Source organism: Sus scrofa, chromosome 1 (genome assembly GCF_054392235.1).
Source record: "Sus scrofa isolate SSC_HxYL_T2T_F1_AM1 chromosome 1, Sscrofa_HxYL_maternal_Yorkshire_Landrace_v2.0, whole genome shotgun sequence".
NCBI lineage: Eukaryota > Metazoa > Chordata > Mammalia > Artiodactyla > Suidae > Sus > Sus scrofa.
This window is the reverse complement of record NC_139383.1, coordinates 79,430,879-79,443,851: the sequence shown is the minus strand read 5'-3', so window position 1 is coordinate 79,443,851 and position 12,973 is coordinate 79,430,879. Positions and strand designations below refer to the sequence as shown.

The following is a 12,973-nucleotide window of genomic DNA, read 5'->3' as shown; positions in this document are numbered from 1 at the left end:
TATGTTTTTTGGCCATCTGTACATCTTTGGAGTACTGTCTGTTCAGCTCTTCTGCCCATTTTTTGATGGGGTTGTTTGTTTTTTTGGTATGGAGCTGTGGAAGGTGTTTATAAATTTTGGAGATGAATCCCTTGTCAGTTGATTCATTTTCAAAGATTTTCTCACATTCTGTGGGTTGTCATTTTCTTTTATTTAGGGTTTCCTTTTCTTTTTTTTCATTTTTTTTATTACTCAAATGAATTTATCACATCTGTAGTTGTATAATGATCATAACAATCTGATTTCACAGGATTTCCATCCCACAGCCCAAGCACATACCCCCACCCCCCAAACTGTCTCCACAGGAGACCATAAGTTTTTCAATGTCTGTGAGTCAGCATCTGTTCTGCAAAGAAGTTCATTGTGTCCTTTTTTCAGATTCCACATGTCAGTGAAAGCATTTGATGTTGGTGTTTCATTGTATGGCTGACTTCACTTAGCATGATAATTTCTAGGTCCATCCATGTTGCTAAAAATGCTGGTATTTTGTTCTTTTTGATGGCTGAGTAATATTCCATTGTATATATGGACTACATCTTCTGGATCCACTCCTCTGTCGATGGACATTTAAGTTGTTTCAATGTCTTGGCTGTTGAAAATAGTGCTGCAGTGAACATTGGAGTACATGTGTCTTTGCGAGTCATGGTTTTCTCTGGATAGATGCCCAGGAGTGGGATTGCTGGATCAAATGATAGTTCTATGTTTACTTTTCTGAGGAATCTCCATACTGCTTTCCACAGTGGTTGCACCAATTTACAATCCCACCAACAGTGTACTAGGGTTCCTTTTTCTCCACACCGTCTCCAGCACTTACTGTTTGTAGACTTTTTTATGATGGCCATTCTGGCTGGTGTAAGTGGTACCTCACAGTGGCTTTGATTTGCATTTCTCTAATAATGAGTGATGCTGAACATCTTTTCATGTGTTTCTTGGCCATTTGTATGTGTTTTTTGGAGAACTGTCTGTTCAGCTCTTCTGCCCATTTTTTGATGGGGTTGTTTGTTTTTTTGGTATGGAGCTGCAGAAGGTGTTTATAAATTTTGGAGATGAATCTCTTGTCAGTTGATTCATTAGCAAAGATTTTCTCCCATTCTGTGGGTTGTCTTTTTGAGTTGTTTAGGGTTTCCCTTGCTGTGCAGAAACTTTGAAGTTTGATTAGGTCCCATTTGTTAATTTTTGTTTTTATTGCCAATGCTCTAAGAGGTGGATCTGAGAAGATGTTGCTGTCATTTATATGTCGGAGAGTGTTTGGCCTATGTTTTCCTCTAGGAGTTTTATAGTGTCTGGTATTATATCTAGGTCTTTAATCCATTTTGAGTTTATTTTTGTGTGTGGTGTTAGGGAGTGTTCTAATTTCATTCTTTTCCATGTGGCTGTCCAGTTTTCCCAGCACCACTTATTGAAAGGGCTGTCTTTTCTCCATTGTATATTCTTGCCTCCTTTGTCACAGATGAGTGGCTGTAGGTGCATGGGTTTAATTCTGGGCTTTCTATGCTGTTCCACTGATCTATATTTCTGTCTTTGTGCCAGTACCATACGGTTTTGATGACTGTTGCTTTGTAGTAGAGTCTGAAGTCAGGGAGCCTGATGCCTCCAGCTCCACTTTTCTTTTTCAGGGTGGCTTTGGCTATTCTGGGTCTTTTCTGCTTCCAAAGAAACTTCAAAATATTTTGTTCGAGTTCTGTGAAAAATGTCCTTGGTAATTTGATAGGGATTGCATTGAATCTATAGATTGCCTTGGGTAGTATAGTCATTTTGATAATACTGACCCTTCCAATCCAAGAGCATGGTATGTCTTTCCATCTGTTTATGTCATCTTTGATTCCTTTCATCAGCATCTTATAATTTTCAGAGTATAGGTCTTTCGTCTTTTTAGGTAGGTTTACTCCTAGGTATTTTATTATTTTGAATGCGATGGTAAACGGGATTGCTTCCCTAATTTCTCTTTCTGATTTTTGTTATTAGTATATAGAAATACTGTCAATTTCTGTGTATTAATTTTGTATGCTGCAACTTTGCCAAAAGCATGGATGAGCTCTAACAGTTTTCTGGTAGAGTCTTTAGGATTCTCTAGGTATAGTATCATGTCATCTGCAAATAGTGATAGTTTTACTTCTTCCTTTCCAATTTGGATTCCTTTTATTTCTTTTACTTCTCTGATTGCTGTGGCTAGGACTTCCAAAACTATGTTGAAGAGTAGTGGTGAGAGTGGACATCCTTGTCTTTTTCCTGATCTCATGGGAATTCTTTCAGCTTTTCACCATTGAGAATGATGTTCGCTGTGGGTTTGTCATTTATGGCCTTTATCATTTTGAGGTAGGTTACCCTCTATGCCCACTTTCTGAAGGGTTTATATCAGAAATGGGTATTGGATTTTGTCAAAAGCTTTTTCTGCATCTATTGAGAGGATCATATGGTTTTTATTCTTCAGTTTGTTAATGTGGTGTATTACACTGATGCATTTATCGATGTTGAAGAACCCTTGCATCCCTGGGATAAATCCCATTTGATCATGATGTGCAATCCTTTAATGTATTGTTGGATGCGAATTGCTAGTATTTTGTTGAGGATTTTTGCATCTATGTTCATCAGTGAAACTGGCTTGTAATTTTCTTTTTTTGTGGTACCTTTGTTTGGTTTTGGTATCAGGGTGATGAGTTTGGGAGTATCATAGAATGAGTTTGGGAGTATCCCTTCCTCTGCAACTTTATGAAATAGTTTCAGAAGAAGAGGTGTTAGCTCTTCTCTAAACGTTTGATAGAATTCACCTGTGAAGCCATCTGGTCCTGAACTTTAGTTTGTTGGAAATTTTTAAATCACAGTTCCAGTTTCATTCTTGTGATTGGTCCATTCATCTTTTCTATTTCATTTTGGTTTAGTCTTGGAAGATTGTACTTTTCTAAGAATTTGTCCATTTCTTCTAGGTTTTCCATTTTATTGGCATATAGTTACATATGGTAGTGTCTTATGAACTTTTGTATTTCTGTGATGTCCGTTGTTACTTCTCCCTTCATTTCTAATTTTATTGATTTGAGTACTCTCTCTCTTTTTCTTGATAAATCTGGCTAGGGGTTTATCAATTTTGTTGATCTTTTCAAAGAACCAGCTTTTCATTTCATTGATCTTTTATATGGTTTTCTTCATTTCTATTTCATTGATTTCTGCTCTGATATTTATGATTTCTTTCCACATACTAACTTTAAGTCTTGTCCGTTCTTCTCTCTCTAGCTGCTGTAGATGTAACGTTAGCTTGTTTATTTGAGCTTTTTCTAGTTTCCTGAAGTGGGCTTGTATTGCTATAAACTTTCCTCTTAGAACAACTTTTGCTGCATCCCATAGGTTTTGGAGTGTCATGTCTTTGTTGTCCTTTGCTTCTAGGTATTTTTTAAATTTCCTCTTTGATTTCTTCAGTGATCCATTAGTTGTGTAGTAGCATGTTGTTAAGACTCCAGGTGTTTGTGTTTTTTGCAGGTTTTTTCTTGTTGATTTCCAGTCGTGTAGCATTGTGGTCGGAAAAGATGCTTGATATGATTTCAATTTTCTTAAAGTTACTGAGGTTGGATTTGTAGCCCAGGATGTGATCAATCGTAGAGAATGTTCCATGTGCACTTGAGAAGAATGTGTATTCTGTTGCTTTTGGATGAAATGTCCTATAAATATCTATTAAGTCCATCTGGTTTAATGCTTCATTCAGGGCCTGTGTTTCCTTATTGATTTTCTGTCTGGATGATCTGTCCATTGCTGTAAGTGGAGTGTTAAAGTCCCCCACTATGATTGTGTTATTGTCGATTTCTCCTTTTAAGGTTGTTAGCAGTTACATTTTATATTGTGGTGAACCTGTGTTGGGTGTGTAGATATTTAAAATTGTTATATCATCTTCTTGGATTGATCCTTTGATCATTATGTAGTGACCTTCTTTGTCCCTGAAAATATTCTTCATTTTAAAGTCTATTTTGTCTCTTATGAGCATTGCTACTCTAGCTTTCTTTTGATCCCCATTTGCATGGAATATTTTCTTCCATCCTCTCACTTTCAATTTGCTTGTGTCCCTAGAATTAAAGTGGGTCTTTTGCAGACGGCCTATATATGCATCTTGTTTTTGTATCCATTCAGCCAGTCTGTGTCTTTTGGTTGGGGCATTTAGTCCATTAACATTGAAGGTAATTATTGATATGTATGTTCTTATTGCCATTTTATTAATTGCTTTGGATTTGTTTTTGTTGCTCTTTTTTCTTCCCTTCTTTTCTTGTTCTCTACAATTCTGGTTTGATGACTATCTTTAGTGTTGTATTTGAGTTGATTTTTCTTATTTGTTTATGTATCAATTGTAGATTTTTGGTTTGCAGTTATTCTGAAGTTTTGATATGTGTCTACATGTATATGAGATTGTTTTAAGTTGTTCTCTTAATTGCAAGTTCATCTCCAGTGTCCTGCATTTTTACTCACCTTCTCTCATGATTTCTGATTTTGGTGGCATAATTGCCCATGGATGACTTTGTATCTTTACTGTATATGTACTTTTACTGGTGAGCCTTGTCATTTGTGGTATTTTTGTTTCTGGTTTTGGACTTTTCTTTTCTTCCTAGAGAAGTTCCTTTAGTATTTGTTGTAAAGCTGGTTTAGTGGTGCTGAATTCTCTTAGCTTTTGCTTATCTGTGAAGGTTTTGATTTCTCCTTCAAATCTGAATGAGAGCCTTGCTGGGTAAAGTAATCTTGGATGGAGGTGTTTTCCTTTCATCATGTTAAGTATATCATGCCACTTCCTTCTGGCTTGCAGAGTTTCTGCTGAAAAAATCTGCCGATAACCTTATCAGGGTTCCCGTATATGTTGTTTCTTTTCCCTAGCTGCTTTCAATATTTTCTCTTTGGCTTTAATTTTAGTTAGTTTGATTAATATGTGTTTTGGTGTATTCCCCCTTGGGTTTATTTTATATGGTACTCATTGTGCTTCCTGGATTTGAGTGAGTTCCTTTCCCATGTTAGGGAAGTTTTAGGCTATTATCTCTTGGAATATTTTTTTCTGTCCCCTTCTTTCTCTCTTCTCCTTCTGGCATACCTATAATAAGAATGTTGGTATGTTTAACATTGTCCCAGAGTTCTTCGAGATTCTCTTCATTTGTTCAATCTTTTTTTGTCTTTTCTGTTCCACATCCGTTAATTTCCACTAATCTGTCCTCCACTTCGCTTATTCATTCTTCTGTCTCCTGTATTCTGCTGTTAGCTGCTTCTACTGAATTTTTTTATTTCAGTTATTGCGTTTTGCATCTCTTCTTGTTTACATTTTATATCTTGTATCTCTTTACTCAGTGTTTCCTGTAAGTTATCTATCTTTGCCTCCAGTTTATTTCCAATGTCTTGCATCATCTTCAGCATCAACAATCTAAAGTCTTTTTCCTGGAGGCTGAGAATCTCCTGATCACTTAGCTGATTTTCTGGGTCTTTTTCTTTCTCCCTCATCTGAGTTATAGTTCTCTGTATTTTCATTTTTATAGGTTTTTGGTGTGGTGACCTTTTTATAGATAATAGAATTGTAGCCTCTCCTACTTCTGATGTCTGCCCCCCTTGTGGCTGAAGTCAGTATGGGGGCTTGGTGTAGGCTTCCTGATGGGAGGGACTGATGTCTGCCCACTGGTATGTGGAGTTGATTCTAATCCCTCTGGTGTGTGGGGCTTTGTCTCTGGATGGGATTAGAGGCAGCTGTGTACCTGTGGGGTCTTTAGGCAGTCTGTTTACTGGGGTGTGGGACTGTGAGCTCATCTGGATTGTTTTTTTACCTGGGGCTTCTTAGCCCTGATGGGTGGGACCAGGTTTTCCCAAAATGGCCACCTCCAGAGAAAGGCACACTGCTGAATATTCCTGAGAGCTTTTCTTCCAATGTCCTTCCCTCACAACAAGCCACATTCACCCCTGTTTTCCCAAGAGGTCCTCCAAGAACTGCAGTCAGGTTTGACCCAGATTCCTATGGAGACTTTGCTTTGCCCTGGGACCCAGTGCATGTGAAAGTCTGTGTGCACCTTTTAAGAATGGGGTCCCTGTTTCCCCCAGTCCCATGGAACTCCTATGCACAAGCCCCACTGGCCTTCAATGCCAGATGCTCTAGGGGCTCTTTCTCCCAGTGCCAGATCCCCACATGTGGGAGTTTGATGTGAGGCTAAGAATTCTCACTCCTGTAGGTGAGTCTCTGTGAACCAGTAAGTTTCCAGTCTGTGGGGCTTCCCACCTGGGAGTTATGGGCTTGCTTATATCATGTAATTGTCCCTCCTACCTCTTGATGTGGCCTCCTCTTTGTCTTCTCGATTAGGATATCTTTTTTAAGGTTTCCAGTCCATTTGGTTGAAGACTGCTCAGCCTTTAGTTGTGAATTTTGTTGTTTTTGGTAGAGAAGTTAAGCTCCAGTCCTTCTATTCTGCATCTTAATCCCAAGTTTCCCATAAAACTTGTTAATGAAGTATTTCACCTTCTTTTTTTCTGTATTGAGTCTTTGAAATCTGTTGTGTATTTTATAGTTACTCACACTGCAGTACAGAGTGGCTGCATTAAATATGCCCAATGTGGGAGTTCCCATTGTGGCACAGCCAAAATGAATCCAACTAGTATCCCTGAGCCTGCGGGTTCAGTCCCTGGCCTCGCTCAGTGGGTCAGGGATCAAGCTTTACTGTGAGCTGTGGTGTAGGTCACAGATGTAGTTCAGATCCTGAGTTGCTGTTGCTGTGGTATAGGCTGGCAGTTTCAGCTCCGTTTCAACCCCTAGCCTGGGAACTTCCATGCGCCATGGGTGCAGCCCTAAAGAGAAGAAAAAAATGCCCAATGTGCTAATGGCTGCAGTGTTGTACAGGATGTATTATACTGGTGTGTTATCTCCTCAGCTCATGGATACTGTTGTGTATGAGCTACTTGATCATCAAACCAAATGCCATCTTTTCTTCATTCACCTCCTCCTCAAAGCTCCCCATCTAGACTAGTGTGAGCTTCTTCCAGCTGAGCCAGACACCTCTGTACCATCTTGGCTCAGTCCTCATCTCGGGTTAATTTTTTAACACCTACATCCGACAGGTCTCCAACTGCCGACAATGTTAATATAAAAGTTCTCAGCTCTCTCTCCTGTAATCCCCTGGCTTCCACCCCACTTGATATAACACAGGGTTTGCTCCTTCATCCTATTCACACCCTCTCCACACTGCTATCCACATGCTTTGTGGACAGCAAAACTCCCAGGATTTCAGAATTCAATCCCGGGACTCAGTGAAGCCACCAAGCACTGTGCAGTCAGTTTTCTCATCCCTCCCCACGTGGACCTTGTTTCCAGTCCTTTAGGTCCCTCTTTCTTCCCTGACCACACCATGACCTTTATTTACATTTGCCTGGGGCTTGGTTGCTCCATCCTAGATCCCCTTTACCCTCTTTACCCCAACTTTTCTGATTGAGACTTTAACTTGTATAACTCAAGTCAAACGTCCCTTAAATATAAAAAAGGCTTCTACCCAAATTGCTTCAGAACATGCCACCACAGAGAAAAGCATGTCCATTTCTTTGTCTTAATATAGGTAGAACAGCAAATTGAATTAGAATTATAGGTATATGTGTGTCTACTTTGTCCAATAGGTTATCAACACCACAAGTGCTGATTTTATGTTTTATTCATCTTTATTTTTTTCTTTTTACTTTTTTGTCTTTTGTCTTTTTCAGGCCACATCTGTGGCATAGGGAGATTCCCAGGCTAGGGGTCTAATTGGAGCTGTTGCTGCTGGCCTACACCAGAGCCACAGCACCGCCAGATCCAAACCATGTCTATGACCTACACCACAGCTCAAGGCAATGCCGGATCCTTAACCCATTGAGTGAGGCCAGGGATTGAACCCGAAACCTCACGGTTCCTAGTTGGATTTGTTTCCGCTGCACCATGATGGGAACTCCCTATTCAACATAAGACTCAGAACCTGGAAGTGGGATTGGCTCATAATAGGAACTCCCCAAATGTTTCTTTTTAGTTGAAATCACTATTTCTATCTTGTGAGATTCAAAATGAGTCATGATTCATGGGCCTTCTCTTCATCCTTGAGTCCATAACACATCCCCCACCCTCGCACACCCACATTCTCTTGCACCTACCAGGGGATAGACACAAGGACAGGCCAGGACACAGGCACATTCTCCTCTGCACAGACACAGACAGAAGCAACTTGCTAAAAATTAAATGTATCTTAACCAAACCTATTAACTCTGGCTACGGAGGAATTACTTAGCTGCCCACACTTGGTTTTAGCTAATGTTGTAAACTATATATATATTTTTTTCTTTTTAGGGCTGCACCTGCGGCATGTGGAATTTCCCAGACTAGGGGTTGAATTGGAGGCTGCATCAGCCAGCCTACACCATAGCAAAGCTGGATAGGAGCCACATCTGCAACTCACACCACAGCTTATAGCAATGTCAGACCCTTAACCCACTGAGCGAGGCCAGGGATCAAACCCACATTCTCAGGACACTTTTGGGTTCTTAACCTGCTGAGCCACGATGGGAACTCTGTGTGAACCACATTAAAAAAAAAATCAAATCTTTTGAATAAAGTTACTGGTAATTTGAAATATTGACTTACTTTAGGTTCTTACTTTTTCTGATTTCCCAGGCCCACATTTTGGTGCTAGCCAATGGACTGCAAAAGAATAAAAAGTTGCTAGAAAAAGAGAGAGTGGGAAGTCATTGAAAAATATCATATAGACTCATAAATCCCTATTTAGTTATTAAATTTCAGTAACTATTCCAGTAGGAATAAAGATACTTTTATTATTTAATTAAGGTTAATACTAATTGTAGGTATTGGTTTGGGAACTGGTGGTACCAGGTGTTATATCCTTAAAGAGAAATAGAATTAAGTGGGCTACAACTTGCTTCCAAGTAATTTGGCAATGGAAGGTGTTGCTGACATTTAGTTGGTATATTGACTAGAGTAAATTAAAACCCAAAGGTAAATTGTCAGCTGTCAAAGATATTTCCATTCTTTAAATATGTTCCTGTGGCTAAGCTAAAATGGACCCGTTTAAGATTTTATTTAAACAGAAATTATTTGTAATATTTAAGCAGCTGGTGCAGTAGATATTAATGTATGTCAGAACTTCATGTTATTTTTAACAGCTATATACAAAGTAAAGCTTTCTTTAATGAAAAAGAAAAGGGCCTAATGTTGAAATAACAGTTATTTTGAACATTTTGTGCATAAATTTTCATTATTTAGAAATATTTCATATATTAAATATCAACCCTTTGTCATATGCTTGAAATTAGTCAAAGTCGGAAATGGATTTATAAAAGATATTCTCAATTTGAATCCTGGATTCTCTTTTGACATGTTAGCATTTTCAAGATTCTTTTTTCTCCTGCACACTCTCAATCCATACACAATATTCTGCTTGACCCAAATTCAGGACCCAGTCCTTTCAAAAGATCTGGGGAAATGGTTTCTTATCTGCACATTGATGTAACGGCTGCTTCACTTAAATAGTAATTGCTCCTGTGAAGCAACCAATTCTAGGTAATTCTAGTGACTGTACTTGTACAGAGGACAAAGACACACAGAAACACACAAAGACACAATCTGGGTGAGGTTACTTGGTTCAAGGACTTTTCTTTATTAGGCCCAAGGGGGTATTTTTTTTTTGTTATTTTGGTTAACTTATTTTTCCTCCCAATATTTTACAGACCAAAAGGCTTAGGGAGAGAAGGAGGAAGATGGTACTAACATTAATATTTTTATTTTGCTTTTTAGGACCACACCTGAAGTGTATGGAAGTTCCCAGGTTAGGGGTCAAATTGGAGCTATAGCCATTGGCCAATGCCACAGCCACAGCCAATGCCACAGCCACAGCCAACACCAGATCTGAGCCGCATCTGCAACCTACACCACAGCTCATGGCAACATGGGATCCTTAACCTACTGAGCAAGGCCAGGGATAGAACCCATATCCTCATGGATACTAGTCAGTTTCATTAACCGCTGAGCCACAATGGGAACTCCAGATGGTATTAACATTATTGAATGCATATGTTATATTAGGCATCACGTCAGATGAATTATTCCAATTTATAAAAATTATGTGCATTGGGTATTATTTTTAACCAGTAATCCTCAATTTAAAGATGAACAAAATGAGGTCTGGAAAGGTAAAATCATTTTTCTAAGGTCCCAGAGCTAAGGCATCTAAGAGCTGGGATTCAGCTCATCTCTCTACTGGAGTGTATGACCTCCCACGTGGCAAGGCTGAGTCTCATGTAATGGAATACACTATGTACTGTTTACTAAGAGTTAACTTAAGCCAACTTAAGTAGAGCCATACAGGGTGCTGCAGTTAGCTTGTACCAGCCAACAAAAGCTGATTGTTGAATTTTCAAGTACCAGTTGTTACACATAGACATTAATAAACATTAAATTTCACAAACGTAAAATCTCAGACATCAGAAAAAGCAAAGCTAACAGAAGCTCGAAACATCACTTTGGAATTATTTCTCTACAGTTTATCATGATCTGTGGGCCAGAAGTAACTTAGGTCTATATGGCGGGAATACAGTATAATGATGCCTTACTCCACTGTCTCCTCAACTCCTCATTCCATGACCTCACATTGGTAGCTTGACGTTGACTTGGTAGGAGTGATTAGACCCTAGATATCACTAAACACTATAAATCTGTGCCCTCCACCCCAGGAAAGCCATTTGTTAATATTTACCAGCATACTACTGTCACAGCTCTTACAATTAATATGCACATTGCAGTTCTTTTACGCTTTCTATTTTTATGAACTCATGAGTATCCGGTGGATATTTACTTAGCATTCACTGTGTTAGATGTTGCAGTACACACTTCCACCATCCTTATCTCATTTATCTCTCTAAAAAGAGCTATAAGGTAGATATCATGACTCCCATTTGGTAGATAAAAAACTGAGGTGTTATGTAAAATAACATTCCCAAGGTCATATAGCTGCTGGGTAGCAGAGCACAAGCTGGGTACTACATTTTGTGAATATCCATTTTGCAACACTGCAGCTTCAGGGCCTTATTGTGGGGATAGCCCAGGATGAGGTTATGGTCAAGGAAAAGGATTTTATTAAAGCTATACCTCTGCTTTCTAGTTTTCTACTACTATATTCATTGGAATGAAAAAGCAGCACATCTATTGGAATGCAACATGACAGTCTTTAATGTTGAAGAGAAAAGTGAAGGTCAGAATAGAGGGAAAGAGGAGACGAGAGGCAAAAGCACAAAACACGTGGCAATCTAGACCAGCTATGTCTCACAAAAAAGTGTCTAATGTCCTTGCCCTACAAACTGGGCAATGCAACACAGCCATCCCATTCTCAGCATACAGTGTTCCAAATGATAACTTTATTAGGGACAAAATAAGTGGAAAGAGCTAGTGACACCTATTCTTCAGGTGATTATGCTAGGAGATGGCCACCTATTACTTTGTAATACAGAGAGTCAAGACTTCTTTCAAAGGGGACATTTTAGAGAGGCTTCATGGAGAACCTTAGCTTTCATCATTTCAATAAGGGATTTTCTAGGTCAGTAGCATAAACTGTAGAGATTCAGTGGTTTAATACAATCCACCAAGTGAGCACAGTTAACTTCTTGCTTCCATCACAGCCTGATGCAGATCAGGCATTAGTGGCTCCCCAGCTATGTCTCAGGGAGCCAGCTCCTTCCATTTACAATGGCTCCATTCCAGGTTCTTCCCTCCCAGGTGTGGTCTCCATGGAGAATTCACCTCTGTCTTAGCTGCCTGAGGCTAAGCTTCCCTTCACATTCTTATCAGTGAGCCCTCATTCACAGGGGCACAGCCTCACTACAGGCGTCTTGGAAATGTAGGGAAGCACATGTTCGGGTGGGGCTAGGGACTAGCCCCTCCATATTCCCCCAGTCTACAGATTCTTTCCTGTATTCCGTCCATTCTCACTTTGCTTGTGAGTCAAAGTAGATGTCTGTCAAACACAACAGATGAAATAAATCATGACTTAAGTGTGTATCTGTTCTTTTTCCTAATGGCAAGATGTAGACAATACAGTTTAAAGTCAGTGTAGCTGTTGAGCTGCTGCACTTGCAGAGCCTTCTTTGACATAGATCTCAGGTTTCTCATTAGATTTGCTCCTTGGCATTTAAGTTCAAGAATTCTAGAAATATATTGGAGAAGTCTATCCTGCCATTTCTTATAGTTTAGCCAATAAACCAGTTTGTTGCTAATGCTTAACTTCCTTCTTTATGTATTGTGTGTATGTTTCTTATTTCTTTAATTGGGAACATTAAATATGTTATTGATATGTTTCACTTTTACCCATTTTAATGGGCTCTTGTACATTGTCCTCTTGGAACCCCCAAGATCTAGTGCAAAACTGGCTCTTATACATTCTTGTACAGTTGTCTATGGCTGCTACTTCAGAGTAGCCACATAATTGGTAAGCATTATGTGAGGCTTATGCAACCTGTTTCTAATCTCTGTCTTAAATCTCACACGAAACACAGATAAAGGTTAGATAATGGTTTGCTGAGAACTAGACACAGGACTCTTATAGCTAAAGCTGGAAGAGTTCCAGGCAAACCCCAGCCAGTGGGTTCACTTTATGAGTGTTCCTCCTTGAAGTATAGATGTGGTTCCTTCTAACTTTTTTTTTTTTTTTTAATCTCAGGTCCAACCCCTGTCCTATATGGGAAAGAAAACCTGTGAGATAGAGTCATAGCATATACAGGAGAAGAAAATGAAGAGATTTCCTCCAAGTGGATTCATAATAAATGTGTTTGGGGAAATGGAGATTTCATCTTGGGGGAGGAGATTCACCACAAATGTCCTAGTGGAGAATGTATCCAGTTTTCACCATCAGGTCTTTATTCCTAAATAGTTTCTCTCTTGATTTTAAATTAAGAAAATATATGGAACTAGTTATTC

At 39.1% G+C, this 12,973-nt stretch overlaps 1 protein-coding gene across 4 annotated transcripts in view; it reads left to right on the top strand.

The window, feature by feature from the left end:
- The window catches only part of LOC146406163 (uncharacterized), a 1,231,956-nt gene that overhangs the window by 516,921 nt on the left and 702,062 nt on the right, over positions 1-12,973 (top strand). The window lies entirely within an intron of this gene.